Source organism: Macaca thibetana, chromosome X (assembly GCF_024542745.1).
Source record: "Macaca thibetana thibetana isolate TM-01 chromosome X, ASM2454274v1, whole genome shotgun sequence".
Classification (NCBI taxonomy): domain Eukaryota; kingdom Metazoa; phylum Chordata; class Mammalia; order Primates; family Cercopithecidae; genus Macaca; species Macaca thibetana.
This window is the reverse complement of record NC_065598.1, coordinates 131,644,434-131,666,026: the sequence shown is the minus strand read 5'-3', so window position 1 is coordinate 131,666,026 and position 21,593 is coordinate 131,644,434. Positions and strand designations below refer to the sequence as shown.

Here is a 21,593-nt window from a genome sequence, read left to right as displayed (position 1 = left end):
TCTTGCTGACCTGAACATTATATGAATATTGTAATGAGGCAATATCTGGCATCGTGGTTAAGCACATGCCTTCTCTAGTTTGACAGACCTAGATTAGAATCTTGGCTTGGTCAATTACTGGCTGCATAACTCTGGGAAAGTTACTTGACCTCTCTATGCTCCTTTTTCCTTATCTGTATAATGGAGACATTAATAATATCTGCTGTATATGATTGTTTTAAGGATCAAATGAGATAATACATCCAAGGCACTTAATATAGCACTGCACATAAGGCATGCACAATAGCTGTTTTCTGTGGTGTTATTACTAGATAATGTTCTTTGCATTGCTGTGTGCAAAATTATTCTTGTAAGGGATATATAGGAGCCATATCAAGGCACTCCTAGAACCCAGAAAGAAGTCTAATAATCAGTACATAAGGAATGAGACCAAAAGCTGAGCTGGGGAGCATAAAGCAGCCAAGAAGACTCATCATCTTGTCTCAAGCTTCCAGGTAGCTGGAAGACAGACCTAAACATAAATATTTGCAAATGTCACTGGATAGAGTCTCTCTCAGGCCCAAAGTGCCTGGCACAGTGCCTGGCATAGGACATACCTAATGGATTTTTGTTGACTCTATAAAACTGTAGATGTACAAAAAGCAAGAAGAGCAGGACTTGATTGTTGCTTAGAACACACTATTATTTATCTAAAGAAAGAATACTGGCTTGAAATTGTCAGCTTGAAAATGCAGAAAAATGGAGCCGCAGATGCAGCACCATACCGACAAATTGAGTATTGGGCTCTGAGGCATGGTGACCACATTAAAAAAGCTGTTGCCTTCTGGTCCTCTGGGTGGCCAGTTGGCTTCTCCAAGTGACCTCCATCTGTGTGTTCTCATATGGCTACAATGTCGTAGGGTCTTTAGAGGATCACACATTTAGTAACTGATCAGGAAAGTCTGCTGAGACATCTGGGAACAAAGCGCTCTCTGAAGCACCCCACCATCTTCTTGATAGTGTCCTTTGTAACACAATTTTTTTGTTGTTGTTGTCTGTTTGTTTGAGAAGGAGTCTCGCTCTGTCGCCCAGGCTGGAGTGCAGTGGCACAATCTCGGCTCACGGCAACTTTGGCCTCTTAGGTTCAAGTGATTCTCATGCCTCAGCCTCCCAAGTAGCTGGAATTACAGGCGCCTGTGACTATGCCTGACTAATTTTTGTATTTTTAAGTAGAGATGGGGTGTTGCCATGTTGGCCAAGCTCTCCTGGCCTCAAATGATCCACCTGCCTCAGCCTCCCAAAAGGCTGGGATTACAGGCGTTAGCCACTATGCCTGCCCCATAAAAGTGTATTAATTAGACATTTTTGTTTTTTATTTTCAATTTTTGTGGGTACATAGCAGGTGTATATATGTGTGGGGTACATGAAGTGTTGTGATACAGGCATGCAATGTGTAATAATTCCATCATGGAGGATGGGGTATCCATACTCTCAAGCATTTGTCCTTTGTGTTACAAACAATTCAATTACACTCTCTAAGTTATTTTAATATGTACAATTATTATTGACTATAGTCACCCTGTTGTGCTATCAAATAGTAGGCCTTATTCATTCATTCTTTTTTTTTTTTTCATTTTTTTGTACCCATTAACCATCCCTACCTCCTTCCCCACTACACTTCTCAGTCTCTGGCAACCTGTCTTCTACTCTCTATGTCCATTAGTTCAATTGTTTTGATTTTTAGATCCCACAAATAAGTGAGGACATGTGATGTTTGTCTTTCTGTACCTGGCTTATTTCACTTAACATAATGACCTTCAGTTCCATCTATGTTGTTGCAAATGACTGATTCTCATTCTTCTTTGTGGCTGAATAGTACTCCATTGTGTATACATACCACATTTTCTTTATCCATTCATTTGTTGGTGGACACTTAGGTTGCTTCCAAATTTAATTTGCGAACAGTGCTGTAACAAACACAGGATTGCCGTTATCTCTTCCATATACTGATTTCCTTTCTTTTGAGTAACATACCCAGCAGTGGGATTGCTGGATCATATGGTAGTTCAATTTTCAGTTTTTTGAGGCCCCTCCAAACTGTCCATAATGGTTGTACTAATTTACGTTCCCACCAGCAGTGTATGAGGGTTCCCTTTTCTCCACATCCTCTCCAGCATTTGTTATTGCCTGTCCAAAAACTTTTAATTTTGATGAAGTCAAATTCATCTCTTTTGTTACTTGGGCTTTTGTTGTCATATCTAAGAAACTCTTTTGTAATTAAATGTCTTGAATTTTTTTCCTGTTTTCTTCTAAGAATAATATAGTTTTACATTAAGGTCTTTGATCTATTTTGAGTTAATTTTTGTATATGGTAGGAGATAGGGGTCCAAATTCATTCTTTTGCATATGCACATCCAGTTGTTTCAGTACCATTTGTTGAAAATACAACATTAACCAATTCCTCCATTGAATTGATTAATGTAGCTATGTAGTAAGTTTTAAAAGCAGAAGGTATGAGTCCTTCAACTTTGTTCTTCATTTTCAAAATCACTTTGGCCATTCTGGATCCCTTGCATGTCCATGTGAATTTTAGGATCAGCTTGTCAATTTCTGCAAAAAAGACCAGCTGAGATTTTGATAGTGATTGTGTTCAATCTATAGATTGCTTTGGGGAGTGTTGCCATCTTAATAATATTAAATGTTTGGATCCATGAACATGGGATGTATTTCCACTTATTTGTCTTTAATTTAATTCAGCAATATTTTGTACTTTTCAGTGTACATGTCTTATACCTTCTTGGTTCAATTTATACCAAAGGATTTTATTATTTTTGGTGTTATCAAAAAATAGGATTGTTTTCTTGATTTGGTATTTAAATTGTTCACTGCAAATGTATAGAAATATAATTTTTTTTGAGACAAGATCTTACTCTGTTGCCCAGGCTGGAGTGCAGTGGTGTGATTATAGCTCACTGCAGTCTCAAACTCCTGGGCTCAGGTGATTGTCCTACTTCAGCCACCTGAGTAGCTGTGACCACAGGTGTGGAGCACCATGCTTGGCTAATTTTTGTATTTTTTATAGATACAGGATTTCACCATGTAGCCCAGGCTGGTCTTGAGCTCCTGCACTCAAGTGATCTACCTGTCTCAGCCTCCCAAAGTGCTGGGATTACAGGCATGAGCCACGGTGCCTGCCCAGTTGATTTTTTCATGTTCATCTTGTATTCTTCACTTTGATAGAACTTATTCATTAGTTTGAATAGTTTTTTAGTGGATTCCCATATGGTTTTCTTATACAAGAGTATGCCATTGGTGAATAGGGATAGTTTTACTTCATCCTTTCCAATCTGGATGCCTTTTATTACATTTTCTTCCCTAATTTTTCTGGCTGGAACCTCCGGTACAATGTTTAATAGAAGTGATGAGAGCAGACAGTCTTTCACCATTGATATGATGTTAGATGTGGGTTTTTGGTAAATGCCCTTTATCAGATTGAGGAGGTTTCTTTATATTCTGAGTTTGTTATAAATGTTTTGTTTTGTTTTGTTTTTATCATGAAAAGGGTTTGATTTTGTCAAATGCTTTTTCTACCTCTGTTAAAATGACCGCTGGTTTTTGTTTATTATATTTGTGTGCTGTATTACATCAATTTATTTTCATATATTAAATCAATCTTGCATTCCTGGGATAAAAACCAGTAGATTATGTTATATATGCACATAGAAATTCGTGCACATCTGTGATTATTCTTGAAGGATCTTTCTTCATAGAAATTGGATTACTGTGTGAAATTATGATAGATAATGTCAAATTGCCCTACAAAAATGTTATACCAAGTTACACTCTCACCAACAGTGTACACAGTGTCTTCTTCCTGTCCCTGGCAACACTGGATATTATTTGTCTTTAATGTTTGCTAAACTGATGGATGAAAATGGCACTTCATTTATTGCTGTAATTTGTATTTCATGATTACTAATGAGTTTGGACATCCTCTTATCCCTTTATAGTCTATTTGCATTTCCTTTTTGTGAACCAAATATATCTTTCTTATTTTCTTACAGAATGGAGAAGGCAGGGAAAAATGCTCAGATCCCAAGTGAAAAGTTTCCAGAATATATAGAAGAATCCTCCTGTCTAGGTAGAGGGTTACTGATGTCTCTCAACAACAAAAGTTCTAGCAATGGCAGTTTTATTTTTGTGTTGCCCCTGAAGTTGGTGAGAGTTGGGGGCACCTACAATTCTTCTGATCAGTCAAGAATGGCCTGGGTAGTACCTCTTTGATTGCATTGTCCTGGCTACAACTACATGATCGACTGGTCTCTGAAAGCTCTAAACCTATGGTTTTCCTCTTAGCCAATCCTTTCCACTGCCATATCCCCAGAAGGTAATCTGCCTTTGTCCTCTGCCACCATTACTACCAGCCCATTGCCAGGGATACCCTACCATCTCCAATTCTGCTCCTGAGCCAAGTTTATTATTTATTTATTTATTTTTGAGATGGAGTCTCGCTCTGTCACCCAGCTGGAGTGCAGTGGCGTGATCTAGGCTCACTGCAGTCTCCACCTCCTGGCTTCAAGGGATTCTTGTGCCTCAGCCTCTCAAGTAGCTGGGATTACAGGTGCCCGCCATCATGCCCGGCTAATTTTTGCATTTTTAGTAGAGACAGGGTTTTGCCACGTTGGCCAGGCTGGTCTCGAATTCCTGACCTCAAGTGATCCATCTGCCTCTGCCTCCCAAAGTCCTGGGATTACAGGCATGAGCCACCGCACCCAGCCCCAAGTTTATTTTTTAAAAAGATATTTCATTCTGGAGGGATTTCGTTGAATGTATATGAGGTTCAATTAGTACTTATTTCACTTTCTTTCTTCCTCCTTCCCTCTCTTCCTCCTTCCCTCACTTCCTCCTCTCTTACTCCCTCTCTTACTCTCTCGCTCTCTTTCTCTTTCTCCCCCTCTCTCTTTCTTTCCAGTACCAGCTGGTAGCAGTATGTTTTTTTCTCTGCCCCCACCCCCTCATTCCCTCCTGTCTCCCTGAGTCACTCCATCTGCCTTGTCACCGGAACAGCATGGGTGCCCTCCCCAAAGTGAGGTTTGTGGGATGGACGATTTGCCATTTCCCAGGGTCTGCTCTGCAGGGAAGGAGTTCTGAAAGTAAGGCAGCTCTACTAATGATTATGAGTCAAGGCTAAATATCTAGCAGCGCAGTGCCTCCTGGGAGGAGTTAGGCACAAGGCCCAGCAACTAACCAGTAGTTGTAATGGGTATCAGCAGATCTTCTTTCAAGCCCTGACCCTGCCACTTGTGTGAAGTCTGGATCTCCTTTTCCAGGCCTCAGTTGAGTCATCTGTAAAATGAGGAGACTAGAGTAGAGGTTGGGTAATGTCTGGTGGTTGTAATGTCTGTTTTTAACTGGCCCATTTCCATCAGTTTCTGCTAGGCAAAGCTTTGCATATTTAGCTGCTCAGTTGGAACTAGTAGGAAGACCAAAGAGGATTTTGGCAAGTTCTTTTCTTCTGTTGTGCAAATCTGACATGCTTAATGGAATTTCCAAGAGTTACATTAAACGTCACCCATGAGTCTGGCCATCCTAATATTTTACAGAGTGCATTGTATTTCTGTAAAAATTAGACTTTGAGTACGATTTTAAATATTTCCCATCTATCATGAACGTTTTCGTTCTCTCTCATAAGAGACTATTTGATTTGGGGCCTGTTATCGGAAAGGCCGGGAAGGGCATCGAGGATAGTTGGAGGCAGGGTGGTATGTGAAGGGCCTCTGGAGAGCCAGCGCTTCTCGGGTGTCTCGGCGGCTCACCCTAGAGTTTGGGGGTTCTGAGTTGCATCTGGGGGTGAGGGAGGAAGCAGGCCACCAGAAAGGGCTAGTCCATGAGTCCGGGAATCCCGCCTGAAGCTCTGGCAGTGACCCGCAGCATGCCAGGCACCACCGGCAGCCCTCCCGGTAGAGGCTGAAGCAGACGGCAGCAGCATGCGCAGTGTGGCCGCCGCCAGTACACCGCGGCTTTTGCTGCTGCCACAGCTACCAGGGCTGCTGCTGCTGCTGCTGCTGCTGCTGCTGCTGCTGCTCTGCCTGCGCCGCTGTCACTTCCAGTTCCTACTTCTGCGATCCAGGTCCGGGTCACTGCTTACCCGCTGCTGGCCCAGTGCCTCCAGGCCGCTTTCCCTCCTCTGCTCGGCTCTGGCTCGGGCTGCGGGCAGGAGGGGACCGGCACGGGCAGCTGAGCGTGGTCTGGAGAAGCCTCGCGGGCTGGCTCCCCCGGCAGTCGCTACCCTCCAGTCGCCGCCCTGCGCACCCTCGCCCGGCTCGCAGCCAGCGCACCCAGCGGGGCGCGCCCCCGGCGCCCCCAGTTCGGCCCCGCGATCCTCCGCCCGCCAAGCGGTACGGCTATGGCAACAAGAACTTGAGGACAAGACTCTGACTTCCCTTTAGATTAAAAAATAATCTCTGGGCTGGAGAGGTTGCGGGAGCGGCACAGAGTTTGGAGACGGGCGCCCCCTCCTCGCCCGCGTCCAGGCGCAAAGTTGCAGCAGCCCCTCCCCGCTGGGGCGAGCCTAGCCCAGCTCTCCAGTTTCGCCCTGGTGGCGGCCGCGCTCAGGGCAGGGTCCCAGCTCCGGCTGGGTTGATCGGTTCCCGCAGCCTTGGCACAGGCTTGCCCGCCCGCTCGCCGGCCCCGTGACTCGGGAGGGCGAGCGGCTTCCAGGAGGCGGCGGCGGCACGGCTGGAGTGAGGGAGCAGCCGGAGGACAGGCGGGCAGCGGCCGAGCCAGGTGACCTGCCTGGGGGCAAAAGGGTCAGGGGAAGGGGAGCGCGCGAGGGCCCGGGGGTGGGTGCCGAAGGACCCCCTTTGGAGAGGAACCGCCCTTCTTCCCCACTGCCGTGGCTCGCAGCCCCAGCTGCGGGGTCCGTTCTCTGCCAGGGCCTCACAGTTCGCTAAGATCCAGGGTGCCGGGAAGGGGGAGATGGGGGCCGAGGGCGCAGAGCGAGGACGCGCCAAACTTAGGGGCGAGTTGTCCAGCTCTGGCCGCAAGGTTTGCATCCCACTGGATTCTTTCCTTCCCCCAGAACCAGAGCAGGAGTTAACAGTACCATTTTTAATACTAATTTGATGCCCTCCCAACCCCGAGCATCCATACATTTGGGGATGTTTTCTGCGTTGAGTACAGAGATCTGTCGCAGAAATGGTTTGTGGATGGAAAAGACCTGTATCCTACAAGCTGTTCCAAAGTGCCTGTAGTTAATTTCAAGTTTTCATTTTCTAGTCATTTAGGAACCCAACAGGTATATGAGCTATTTCGTTTCTTGGCTCTACGGCGGAGAGCCCTCAAGTTTATCTCTGCCTCTTCAAAGGTCTTATATTTTCATTTTTGATTTGTTATTGTTTTTGGATATAGGGAGAACTCACATGATATTTTTCCCTTTTCTTAATGTGTAGTGGGAGTAAAAATACAGTAAATGAATATATTTTCCTCTGCAATTATGTGTATTTTGGTCGATAAAAGCTTCGCATAAACAAAAAGAACCTTACAAAATAGGATAAATTTCAGTTGATGTTCTGTAAAGTATTAATAATTTTAAAGGCAAGATTCAAAGGTTCAAACTGTTTTTTTTTTAAACTTATATTTGCCTGGAAAACTCATAGTGTCCTTGGACTTCCTATCTTAATTTTGACATTGACCACGGTAAGAGGATCTCTGATGACATCATTTGCTCCAGGCACAGTCTGGAATTCTGTGACTGAGAGCACCTCTCTCCAAAACATAAGGCCTGGTCCTGCCCTTGTGCTTCAGCTGAGGCATTTCCAAGGATTTCTCTTCGCAAAGTATTATGCTACGTGCCAGGCAATGCTGCAGTCCCTTCTTACATAATAAGCCAGCTTCAGGCCGGTGTACACTTTGGGTGTGCTTAGAGCAATTAAAACAAGGGAGTGTTCTGTCTTAGTCTGGGTGCTGGGGCAGATGATTGGAGTTTTGGACAAAGTAAATTTCCAGCTACTATTGTCATATTGCATTTCTTTGGTGCTTAATTTTTTGAATGCCTTCTACTTATCTGAAACTCCCCATGCCCTTGGAAAGGATGTAGGAGAGATGGCATTACTTTCACTTGACAGAGAAACAGAAAAGTTTAGTTAATCGAAGTCATACAGCTTATCACTGGTAGGATCAAAACTCTAACCTGCATCTCCAGCTTTCAGCCTAGGTTTTTTCTTTGTTCATTTGTTTTTACTAAAACGTGACATTTTATACAAAAGTGTTTTATTTGGCACATTTTATGGATGGTATGTCTTCCAAGCTACTAATTTTTCCTATTCTTTTTTGCCTACTCACATCTCAGCCTTGTCTTTGCTTGTGCAGGGCTGGTGCTGTTCTTAGGGGTAAGGACAAGAGCAGAGTTTTCCAAAGGATGGTCTGTGGTTTGTATTTACCTACAGTCTGCCTCCTCTCCACTCACATTCAGGGATAGCAGGTGCTGAATAGAGTGAGTAGCCAGGGCCCCGAAATTTCTGATATTCATTTGACATCATTAGTCCAAGTATAATATTACTTCAATCTTTACAAAGAAACTCATTCAGGAGAGGAAATTGAAGAGTATGAGTTTTGTTCCTTTATAGCAATCTGTTTATCACTGTGCTTAGGACCGCAGATGCAAAGGAGGAAAAGGAGTTGAGTATCTACCATTTCTCAGGCACCTCCTATGTTCCAGGCACTATGCTAGGTGCTTTAAGTCTATTATCATATTTAACCCTTGCAACACTCCTGGGAGGTAGGTGGCATTGTACTCATTATACCCTGGTGGAAACTAAGGTTTGGAGATGATCCAGACTGATGCCTCATCCTGCCAGTACCAAGAAGAACCGGAATGTAATCACTGATGTACTTGACTCCAGAACTCATTCCCTTTGTCTTGTGCTAGGCTGTTGCCCCCAAAGCTAGTAATAAATATAGGAACAGCTGGCTCCTTTGTGTTCAGACATGGCTGTACATTGGAGTCACTTGGGATGCTTTTTAAAAATACAAATGTTGGAGTCTTGTAACCCAGAGATTTTGAGTTAATTGGTCTGCAATGAGGCCCAGCCACTGGTATTCCTTTTTAAAAAAATGCTTAAATCAACTTTATATTTACATTCAGGAAATTGCACAAATCCTAAGTATATAGTTTGGTGAATCTTCACAAACTGACACACTTGTACAGTCTGCACCCTTACTAAGAAACAGAACAGTATCGGTGCCCAGAAGCTATCCTCGTGCCCCTTCCCAGTCACTATGCCTCACCAAGGGGCACTACTATCATGACTGTCCACCACTATCATAGTAGATTCTCTGCCTTCCTGCCTGTTTTGATACTCTATATGAGCGGACTCATACAGTATGTACTCATTTGCATGAGGTTCCTTTCACTCAGCATAATATTTGTACAAGTCACCCATGTTGTTGCAGGTAGTAGTGGTTCACTTTTTTTCTTGCTGTATAATATTTCATTGTGTGGCTATACCATGTTTTGTTTTTCTATTCACTTGTTGATGGACATCTACATTGTTTCCAGTTTTTGTTTGCTGTGAACAATGCTGCTATGAAGATCCTTGTGAGTGTCTCCTGGAGCATATGTACACCCATTTCTGTTGGGTTTTATGTATTACAGTGGCACTGGTAGGTCATAGGGTCTGTATGTGTTCAGCTTTAGTAGGTACTGTCCAGCTGTTTCCCAAGTTGGACAAGCCTCGTGATTTTTTGTTTTGAAAGCTCTGCAAGTGATTCTAATGTGCATCCAGAGTTGAGAACCATTTCCCTGGTTTATCCACAGTTCAGCAACCTAGTGACCTCAAGTGTCTGCCACTAAACTGAGAACCATACAGAGGGAGATCCCAACTTTCTTCTCAGCCTGGAATCTTCTGGACAGTCTTCTCAGCAAAACTGGGCAGCTTACACCCATTTTCCCATAATCCCTTGTGCCAAGCTACCTTTATACTGCTCGTCCACCCTTGCTTTGGTTTATCTGTGAACACATCTGCTAATCTCAGAACTTTTCAAAGGTAGGAACTGAAGCCTGATCATCTTTATTTTATTTCTTTATTTATTTTGAGACAGAGTCTCACTCTGTTGCCCAAGCTGGAATGCAGTGGTGCGGTCTCTGCTCACTGCAACCTCCGCCTCCTAGGTACAAGCGATTCTCCTGCCTCAGCTTCCTGAGTAGCTGGGATTACAGGCGCATACCACCACACCCGGCTAATTTTTGTATTTTTAGTAGAGATGGGGTTTCACCATATTGGCCAGGCTGGTCTTGAACTCCTGACCTCAAGTGATCCACCCGACTTGGCCTCCCAAAGTGCTAGGATTACAGGCGTAAGCCACCGTGCCCAGCCCTGATCATCTTTATAACCCTAGCACCCAGTACAGGACATGGCACAGAGCAAGTGCTTAGGAAGGGTTTGTTAGATGAAAGATTGATAGAATGACTGAGTACTCAGAGAAGATCTGGGCTGCAAAAGAGACATCCCATCTTTGCACTAAGAATTATGTACTTTATTCATAGGACACTGCTTCAGGCCCTTGCTCAAAGCCTAATTGCTTTTACTTATCTCAGCATGTTAGCATTATGGGTAATCTGGTTGCTCACCCTGAAACTGATTAGAAATAGCAGATTAAATGAGATGAGGTAAGGTATGTGAAAGCACACTGTAAACTGGAAAATAGCATCTAAATAGAAAGTTGTGATAAAGGGAAATGAGGGGCTGCTCTAGATTAGGTACACTGGCAATGGCAGAAAGTCTGTGTATCCATGTATAACATGGAAGAATTGAAATCAACAGCATGTCAGCAAAGGAGACAGAAAATCTATAAAAAGCAGACCCCCAAACACATAACTCTCTGGGGACTTTTGATGTGGTGTCAGGCATGCTATGTGGTCTAGTCGCTAGAATATGTTCCTTTTCCTGCCTTGGTCTGGGTTTGAGTCCTGGTCAGGGCAGCCTTTTTTTCTTCAGAAGTAGTATACCAGTGCAGGGACTAAAGAGCTTGAGCTTTGGACTTGGACTGACCTGGTTGGCCACTTATTAGGTATATGCTAACCTCCTAGGAGGTAGTAGTAATACCACTTATTAAGTATATGCTTCTGGCTGGGCGCGGTGGCTCACGCCTGTAATCCTCACACTTTGGGAGGCCGAGGTGGGTGTGTCACTTGAGGTCAGGAGGTCAAGACCAGCCTGACCAACATGGTGAAACCCCATCACTACTAAAAATACAAAAATTAGCCAGGCATGGTGGCATGAGCCTGTAATTGCAGCTACTTGGGAGGCTGAGGCAGGAGAATCGCTTGAACCTGGGAGGCAGAGGTTGCAGTGAGCCAAGACTGTGCCACTGCACTGCAGCCTGGATGACAGAGAGAGACTCTGGTTAAAAAAAAAAAAAAAAAGTATATGCCTCTTCCTAGGGTTAAATGAAAGAAAGCAAGTAAAGCACTTAGCACTGTCCTTGGCACTGAGTGAACTCTCAATACAAGCTAGTTCCTAATTGGAATTTTAATATATCCCAGTAGATCAGTGTTCTGGGATATATTAGATAAAAAACATTGCATTATTAAAAAAAAAAAGTTCACTTAGTTCAGTTATGTTAAGCTAACTCTGTTTAAGAAGTGAGTCACTGATTTTTAGAAAGATGTCCTTTTGAAGGTTTAACATTTAAAAAAATTGAAAGGGTAGGCTGACATGATGGCACACACCTGTAATCCCAGCACTTTGGGAGGCTGAGGCGGGAGGATCACCTGAGGTCAGGAGTTCAAGACCAGCCTGGCCAACATGGTGAAACCCCATCTCCACAAAAATACCAAAATTAGCTGAGCATGATGGCAAGTGCCTGTAATCCCATCTACTCAGGAGGCTGAGGTGGGAGAATCGCTTGAACCCAGGAGGCGGAGGTTGCAGTGAGCTGAGATTGTACCATTGCACTCCAGCCTGGGCGAAAAGAGCGAAACTCTATCTCAAAAAAAAAAAAAAAAAAAAAAAAAAAATGGAAGGGTAAACTGTGGGCTTTCCAAGAGTTCTGAGGTTTTACTAGTTACATTTGGAATTTAGACAGGGCTAAAACTTGAAATAGGAAAAACAAAATCCAGCCATCTTGTCTCTCAGTTCTATGCTCTATTCAGCAGAGACCACTTGTTTTTGGGAAAACGTTTTTAAAAATAAAGTCAAAGGTAAAATCCTCAAATATTTTCTAATACTTAACACATCTCTAGAAGGCAAAACAAAGTTGAATATTTCTGGGCTTCTTAGATGAATAGTGATGTCAGACTTGGCCTCTGTTCTCCATGCTTAACAGCAGAAATTAATCCTTCAACGTTATTAGCATCTTTCACTCACTATTAAAGTGCTTTTGTTTCTGAGTTTAAAAGTCTCTGTGTTTTCATCACAGAAATAATTCAAATTTAGATTACAGCATGTTGAAATGTGTTTAAAATAATTTGGATATTATATTTAATTGGTTTTTATATTTTATTTGGAAGACTACATAAAGGCAGTTTAAATTTCTGTGATATTGCAGCCCAGTGATACCCATGGAACAGAGATTGGAATTTTAAACTACAGTTTCAGACAATATACATGCATTCTGAAGAGTTTTAGGAACTGCTTGTAAGAGTTCTTGTCCTTTCCCTAGCTTATTGACTTGCTGTTGCTCTCAGTGCTTAGCATGGTCAATTTTTAACTGCTGAAAACAATTTGTGTATGGTTTCCTTTATAACAGCTTAGGACTAGAAATATATTTGGGGATTCAGTTGTAAAGAGGAACTGGAGAAGACAAAGCAACTGAATTCTTCAGAGACTATGAATTATTCAGTTGTTAACCACAGTAACTTCTTGAGCTACCATTTTGTGTTCTAATAATAGAAACAGTTTGGATGGATTCCTCTGGGTATTGAAAAATCAGATCTTTTCATTCTTTTCTAGTCTATGCATAAACTAGAAGAATGTGAGAAAAGACTATTTTCAGTTGCTCATGTTTACCTGGATGAACTAGTTTAATTTTTGTCTTTTAAAACAGACATATTTATTTTAAAATTAAAATAGCTTGAAATTTAAAAATCCACCCCAAAGCAAGATGATCGTTTAAGTTAAGTTAAACAATGCAGTGAATGGTCTTTTATTTTTGGTGATGATTGCCAAAAACCTCCCCCTCTTGCCTTCAGGAAATAAGCAATAAACCTGATGAATTGGGCGTAGTTGAGGGGGAAAATAAAAATCAATGGCTTCTATTTAAAAAACACAGTATGTAATATCTAAAAAAGAAAGGCATTGTTTCTGAATTGGAGTGAATGTACCAAATATATACCAAAAGGAATGCATTTTGTTAGAAAATTTGATTAATTATTAGACTCTTCCTGACTGGAGATGTAAATTATCTTGTTTTAAATCTAACTCACTCTAATTTGGTTTTAATGTTGACTGTAATCCAGGCTGTTTCTGGGGACAACAAAACACAATACACCTCTTTATTCAAACCACATAATCTTGGCCAGCTATCCCCTACTCCAGTCCCATTCTAACTTGGTCTTAGAGTTATCATTGAGGTGGCCCTCAAGGATCAGTCTGAGAGGTGATGGGATGTTGCCAGCACAGCACAAGGTATGCAGAGAGATTGGTGATGACATCTGGGGTTAGTACCAAGAGGAAATGCAGGGTCGGGTCTTTGAATTGCAAATGAGGAAGTGTGAAGGCACTTGCCAGTTTCTTAGGGCCCTCACTTTACCAGCTTTTTAGAGGAGGTAGTGTATGTCCACTTAGTCCAGAAGCTACTCTGTATCTGCATTTCAGCATGGGCAATGGCACTTCCTCTGCTGTCAGCTGGAAGAAAGACCTATGATACTAGACATCTGTCCGATTAGCTCCAGGCTTTGTCATACCCTGGCAAACTGGGCCTTATCACACAAAGAGATGTATGGGCTTAGAGTGGATCATCCAAAACAGCATGTAGTCACATATCATTTCTGTTGGACTTCTGGCAGAAGATTTACCTTCCTAATTAAGTTCTACTTAGGCAAATCTGGTAAAATCCAAGGTTGATACTTTCTTGGGGACTTGAATATTATTCCAGAGATCAGACATGTCAATTGAGTGAGTGAATAGGGCAACAGGGAAAAGAAGGAATTAAATTAAGGTGAGAAAAAATGCAGCAGTTTGCAAAGTGGCAAGTGAAACTATTATTAAGGACTTGTCTCAACCTTGACAATAACAAAGATGTTTCCCTACTTCTTGGAAGCATGGACGTTATTTTAAGGGGCATTTTTTTTTTTTTTGAGAGAGTCTTGCTCTGTTGCCCAGGCTGGAGTGCAGTGGTGCGATTTTGGCTCACTGTAACCTCCGCCTCTTGAGTTCAAGTGAGTCTCCTGGCTCAGTCTCCTGAGTAGCTGGGATTACAGGCACGTGCCACTATGCCTGGCTAATTTTTTGTATTTTTAGTAGAGCTGGGGCTTCACTATGTTGCTCAGGCTGGTCTCGAACTCTTGATCTCAAGTGATCCGCCCCCCTTGGCCTCCCAAAGTGCTGGGATTACAGGTGTGAGCCACCGCGCTGGCCTTAAGAGGCATCTTTAAGGTGTCAAACTCTTAACATCGTTTATGAAAAGCCCTGCCTGTGAAGCAGGCCTGAACACTAATTTGTATGTTCTTCATGTGGAGGTCTCCAGCAAAAAAGAGGTATGTACTAATAATTTCTGAGAAATGTATGCAAATCAGGAGACTGCAGTCTTTCACTAACAAAAGAAGTTTAACGACTTCTTTGTGAGAATATACATTGTGATAGTGGAAATAAGCATTTACACTGTTTGTATAACCACTTTGCATTCTCTGAAGAAGGACTGGTATTTGGGAGTGTGTTGTGTATTGGGGCAAATCTTGATTTGAGATTAAAAAATCACCTTCAAGTAGAGACAACAGAATAGAAAATGGTTTTAGGGCTAATATACCTGTGGGTGACTTCATTTGCCAGATTTTATATAGTGTTCTTTTTATTTCTCATCTTAAAACAAATTTATGTATTACTGCCTGGCATAGACACCAGGTGTTCAATAAATATTTGCTGAATGGATAATGAATGAGTATTTGAATGGCAATGAACTTTTAAAATTTCATTGTAGACAGCTTGTGTATTTAAGAGTCTACATGTAGATGGTCAGGAGTTGACTTTTATTCATAAAAATGACTCTTTAATGGGTAAAAATGAGGACAGAAAGAAAGCTGGGTTTCCCCTAAGATAGCATTACTTTATGCCAAGCTAGAGTACTTGTTTCAAGTTTTTTAAAAATTAAAAAAAAAAGAAAATTAAAGGTGTGAGATACTAGCTCCTGTGATGTCATATGGAAGCCTTTTTCTACCTTTCCAGTCTCTAGGCTACTTCTTATTTCTTCTATTACTGAAACTCTCTTGCTTTCACTGGGCTTTCAAGGTGTGAGCTCTGCTTGTGAGGATTCTCTAACTGTGGTTTTCTCCAAAGTGATCCCAGGCAGTAACTTCACTTCTTTTTGGTGAGGTAAATGCTTTGTCAGCATTCTTTAATCATATTCTTCAAAAAAAAAAATTATTTTTGGCCAGGTGCAGTGGCTCACGCCTGTAATCCCAGCACTTTGGGAGGCTGAGGCGGGCAGATCACGAGGTCAGGAGATCGAGACCATCCTGGCTAACACGCTGAAACCCCGTCTCTACTAAAAATACAAAAAAATTAGCTGGGCGTGGTGGCGGGCGCCTGTAGTCCCAGCTACTCAGGAGGCTGAGGCAGGAGAATGGTGTGAACCCGGGAGGCGGAGCTTGCAGTGAGCTGAGATGGCACCGCTGCACTCCAGCCTGGGCGACAGAGCGAGACTCCATCTCAAAAAAAAAAAAAAAAAAAAAAAAAAAAATGTATTTTTACCAGGTGGTGGAAAATATATGAGCCTTGATTTATCAAATTCTACTAGAAAAAAATTTGCCTTTTCCTCCTCTCTTTCCTTCTGGGAAAGGCATGCCCAAAGGGCAGGTGCTTCTGGTGGAAGAAATACCTGTTTGAATTTTAGATTGGGAGAGAAAACTGACACTTAGCAAGAACTTGTTCAATGTCTGTAAAGTGAGCACCATGCCTGACACTGTGGGCTCCTACCTATTGGACAGAGGCAGCATGTATGTGTGAAAGAGTGGAATTTAACAACGTTTAGCAGTGTATGGTTAGGTGTCCAAGTTAGTGGTTCTAGAATCTAGAGTCTAAATTCAAGAGGAATTCAGAAATAGGGAAGCCTGTTGTGTACTGACACATAGTGTTTGGGGAAAACAGCATGGAAGGGAGTAATTTGGGATGGGCCCTGAAGGATAGCTAGCATTCAGATGATTGAGGGAACTTTCTGAAGGAGAAGTATAAATGTCAGAGAGAGGTACAGTGAAGAAAGAAGATTCTGGAGCATATAAAGAGATGATGGTGAGAAACGGTGGGCCTGCTAAGGTCTGTCTTAGAGATGCTTGAGAAGAAATTATTTTAAATTTATTTGTTATTACTATTTTTTGAGATGGCCTCTTGCTCTGTCACCCAGGCTGGAGTGCGACAGGCTAGAGTGTGACAGGCTAGATTGTCAAGGCTAGTGGCGCGATCTCGGCTCACTGCAACCTCTGCCTCCCAGTTTCAAGCGATTGTCCTGCCTCAGCCTCTCCACTAGCTAGGATTACAGGCATGTGCCACCACACCCGGTTAATTTTTGTATTTTTAGTAGACACGGCCATGTTGGCCAGACTGGCCTTAAACTCCTGACCTCCAGTGGTTAGCCCACCTCAGCCTCCCAAAGTGCTGGGACTACAGACATGAACCACTGCGCCTGGCCTTGAGAAGAAATTTGAATGCTAGTCTGAAGAGGGTGGACTTGATCTTGGGTTATATTAGGCTTTTTATTGGATGCCTTTGCTGTATTTTGAGAGACATGAGTGCTAACTAAAAGCACCATTTCTGATGTCTCTGAGATCTGAGCTCCTGAATGCCCACCTAACAGTGTTTGGATTGTTTCCTAAGTGCAAATCCTGTTTGGAATAAGTTGGAGTAGGATTCATTAATTAATTGATGTCTGTTAGGCATTGATGAGTGTCTCTGAAAATGACATACTTTTGAAAAAGTGAATCACGCAGATATATAAACGGGAAGAGCCAAAAGTCTTTGCCAAATGAATGACTGAAGGTAATCTCTAAGTAAAGAGAGAAAATAATAATAACTTTGGCACAGCATCCTTTCCTCCAAGTTTAGCTGGTGTTAGGAGGATTTGGGGCATGTGAATTGTAGTCTTTCCAATTACACGTTACCCCTTCTTGCTGCTGGTAAGTTGCTTTGCCATGTCCCGTTGTGCTCTGGCTGTGAGTTGGAGCTAGTTTTAGAGCATGGGCATGAACAGGGGAGGGTGGCTTGTAGTGTTTGTCATTTATTCAGTTTTACAACAAAAATGGTTAAAAATATAACCAATTCCAGAAAAAGCAGTAAAATCCCACAATTCTTTGCAGCTTCTCTTCTCTGTAATGATGAGGTCGTGGTGCTTTGTGATGACATTTAGAGGAACCTCTATTACCTGGGACAGGCAAGCAATTGCGGATGTTGCCCACACTCAGCACACAACTTAAAAAATTAGCAACCATAGAGTTTGAAGCACCTTTGGTCACCTCACGGTCACACAGCTTAATTTTGCTGATGAGTACAGGTACATCTAATTTTAGATGTTACATGTTTCCTGGAAAATTGCGTGGAGATTTTTTTCTTCTTCTCTAAGTGATACCTCTTTCTGAGTTTATTATACTTTCTGCAATGCTTTTTCTTCCAGTATGACTAATTATCTATTGATGAGAACATCTAAACTCTCATTAATTAATCAAATATCTGTTGAGTGCCTACTATGTGACAGGCACTCTTCTAGACACTGAGGATCCAGAAGTGAAAAAAAAATTGAAATCATAGGGCTTGTGTTTAGGCATAATTTACCTTTAAGTCTCTCTGACAGAGCATCCTGTCAATCAACCAATGAATGGTTATTTATCAAGTATTTTGTATATGTTGAATACTGGGGCCAGGGCTGTGGGGGAATGTGGACTTCAAAGAGCCTACCTTTTAATAGGAAATTCAGGAATAATCTCAACACCTGCATAATGAATAAAGAATACTGGGCTGATAGACCACTGAGAGCTTAAATTTACAATATCTCTACAGACTGTAAAGCTGTAGCTGTTTGGAAAAAAAGAAACATGAAGGTAGGTCAGTGAGGACATTATGGATAGCAGCAGGTGATACTACTGGAAGGGCTACTGCTGAAAATGACTAGCAGTGGCTCTTTTGTTTCATGGCCCTTGTTTCTCCCTAGTCTTTGTGTGGGGCTATTTACCACCAGTCTCTGCTGTAAATTCTGGTAGGCTCTGGGGCTCCCACCCTAAATCTTAGTAGCTGCTAGGAAAGCAGGGACCAGGGGAGCCCTCTCTCCATAGGTGAGGCTCCTCTCTAACTGCCTGGATTGTTAAACAGGCAGAGAGGAGCTGCTGACTACTGAAATTTCTGAGGATATTCTCATAGACTTCATATATTTACCTTGATTCTCTCATCACTAAGAGTTCTAAAATAAATAGTACCCTGAATGTCTCGGGCATTTGTTCATCTTTTATATGAAAGGACAAGGAAAAAGCATAAAGGATGTTGGACATTGATTTGGGAACACATGTCTGGCCACTCTTCAATATAAAAACAAATTATTTTCCAAAAGTTCATTTTTAAGTGATTATTAGGGACACAGAAAACATTTTCCCATAGAAACAAGGCTCTACACGGTGATTATGTTTTCTGGCTGGCCCACAACAGCCTGTTGAATACTTAATGTGGCTGAACTATAGAACTCACAGAGGCTAAGTGGCAGGTGTGATGCTGTTTCTGGGAAAATGTGTTCCGCATTCCAATTTGGAACACTAGGGAGTCAGTCCCTGTTTCTGAAGAGGTGGGAGTGGGGGCATCGGGGAAGACACCCTCAGGTCTGGCACACAGATGCTCCAGCAGCTGAGGGTTCACCCATCCACTCCACCCCGCAAAACTGGCAACCGGTGTGCTTTTGCAAAGGCTCTGGTGACAGGAGCACAGGAGGAGGGGCAGGAGCCGGCCAAGCCACAATGGCTGGCTGACTGTGAGGCAGCTGAGTCTAGGCCTCCTGCTTCCTGTCCTTGGCTTGGCAAGCGCTATTGACGAGAGATACTTCATTTTTCCCTTTCCTTCGTGCCTACTCTCTTTTTGATGAGATTATTCAAAACCATTTGTTCCTTCTTCTTTTTTCTTTTCTTTCTTTTGATTTTTCTTTTTCTTCTTTTTCTTTCTTTTTCTTTTTTTTTTGTTTTGGGGTGGGGTTTTGCTCTGTTGCGCAGGCTGGAATGCAGTGGTACAATCTCAGCTCACTGCAACCTCCGCCTCCCAGGTTCAAGCCATTCTTCTACGTCAGCCTCCCGAGTAGCTGGGATTACAGGTGCCTGCCACCATGCTTGGCTAATTTTTGTATTTTTAGAAGAGACGGGTTTCACTATGCTGGCCAGGCTGGTCTTGAAGTCCTGGACTCAAGTGATCCACCTACCTCGGCCTCCCAAGGTGCTGGGATTACAGGTGTGAGCCAGTGTGCCCAGCCATCAGTTGTTCTCTTTTGCTCTCCCTTTATTTAATCCTGTGACTGGCCCCACTAAGATGCCTATATTGTTCCTCATTAATTCCCCTCTTACCTGAACAGTTATTACTCAACTAAAGATAAATCTCTGTTATAGAGAAAGGGGTTCTCCCCTATAGGAGTGCTAACAAGGAAGAATGAGAGTCCTATGGTGATGCTGAGGTAGCCATCAGGAATGAGATTGGTGACTTTTAACGAAGAGTGAGGGAGCAAGCTCAGATCTTGGCTTCTGTCATAGGAGCTCCATGGAGCTGAACTTCCTGGCTCTGGATTCCATGAGGTTCGAATAATCTAGGAGTCCGTATTAGTTATGTAAAGTGACTTTATAGGAATCCACAGAGCCAAAAAGAAAACATAGAGAGTTAAAGCTGTCCATGATCACAGTCCAAATGCCATGATGCAGTGGCAGCAAGATAAAGCCAGAATTTATAAATAGGCCATTTAAAAATGACATTTTGAAAATCAGCTTGTAAACAGGTTATAATCATGTTAGGCTGCAATACCCCAGACTCTCTTTGCTCTGATTCTGTAGTACTCAACACAGTTCTGATTATAATTTAGCTCACCAGAGAGATTTCTCTATTGGGAGAGAGTGCTCTGGCCACAAAATGGGAGTATTTAGTCTCCTTAGTGCTTCATTTATTTTTAGTAAAAATTAAGAAATTGGCCTTTTGGTTTATTCATTGGCCTTTTGTGAGCTTGGCTTGTGTGAGTCCATTCTCAAGAGACTTGAGAACTGAAGACCAGATTCTGGGCTTTGGGGACCCAGCCAAGATGCTGCCTTTAAGAGCTCCTATTTAGATGATGGACCACAAGACCTCTCGCTGAGCTCCTTTGCTCAAAGACACTTTCCAGATGGGAAATGGAGCCTCATAAAGGTAGTGTTGCTTTCCTAAGGTCCTCACGACTGCTCAATAGTGACAAAGCTGAGATTGGAGTCACAGTCTTCTGACTCTCACATCAGTGCTCTTTCCACAACACTGTATGTTGTTTCAGCTACAGGCACAGATTAGATCTTGGAGAGAAAGGGAGGAAATAAAAGTTGAGAGCCGGGTTTGCTCCCTGAAGTTTGGTCCATATCAAATAGGAACAGCTATTATTTAAAACCAGGCAGAGTAGAAATGCCACCCACTATATTCTAGTAAGTGGAATACCAGTGGGTAATGAATCCAATTTCTGAGCTAAGAGCATTATTTGTTGCTGACTTTGTGACTGCTTTTAGTAGGAGCTGTGTGCACACATCCCAGATCACGTTCACAGAGCCAGGAGCGGTACCACCCAGTGAAATATGACTAAGCAGCTCAGATTTGCTTGCTCTGTTGCACTATGTAATGACATTTCCACCAAAGTTGAGGGGTTAACAGAGGCAGTGTGCTCAGCTGTGAGAATTAGAGAATGTGATTCAAGATGAGCTAATTTAAGATTTTGTTCAATAAGAGCAATAAGAACAAGGAAGAGCTGGAATGTTCCTAAATATTTGGAATCTTTTTTAAAAAACAGGCTTGAAGTATAAGCTATATGTCCTTGTGGTCCCAATGAATCACTTGCTTTCCAGTTGATTAGACTTTTAACTCTTGAGTAATGGAACCTATTATAATCACCCCCAACCTTAAATTACCTTTAAATAGAAGTTGATTGGGTGTTACTGAAACCACATGACGTTAAGGATGACCAGTTCTGAACCAGGATAGGGTATGCCTTCTTTTCTTAACCAAGATGTGGCTAGACGGCTGTGACTGGTTAACTCAGGTGGTTAGAGCATGATGTCAAGAAAATCAGGAGGCTAGGTGTCATTGCACATGGCCCAGATGTTTTAGCTTGGTTCTGTAATCACGAGCTGGACCCCTACCAGACCAGGACCTCACAAATATGGGCCATGGCTCATGAGGCAGACCTGGTTCAACAAATAGGAGGAGCTTAGTGCAGTTTTT

The 21,593-nt window shown here is 42.6% G+C and overlaps 1 protein-coding gene across 3 annotated transcripts in view; it reads left to right on the top strand.

Moving 5' to 3' along the window:
- Positions 1–21,593, top strand: part of ARHGEF6 (Rac/Cdc42 guanine nucleotide exchange factor 6) — a 119,392-nt gene that overhangs the window by 7,668 nt on the left and 90,131 nt on the right. The window contains exon 1 of one of the 3 annotated variants that reach the window (XM_050777206.1): positions 6,088–6,765. The exons of the other annotated variants lie outside the window; for them this stretch is intronic. The gene's annotated coding sequence lies outside the window, so the exon portion shown is untranslated. Of the gene's footprint in view, positions 1–6,087; positions 6,766–21,593 lie in introns of those variants that run through there. 3 annotated transcript variants of the gene reach the window in all.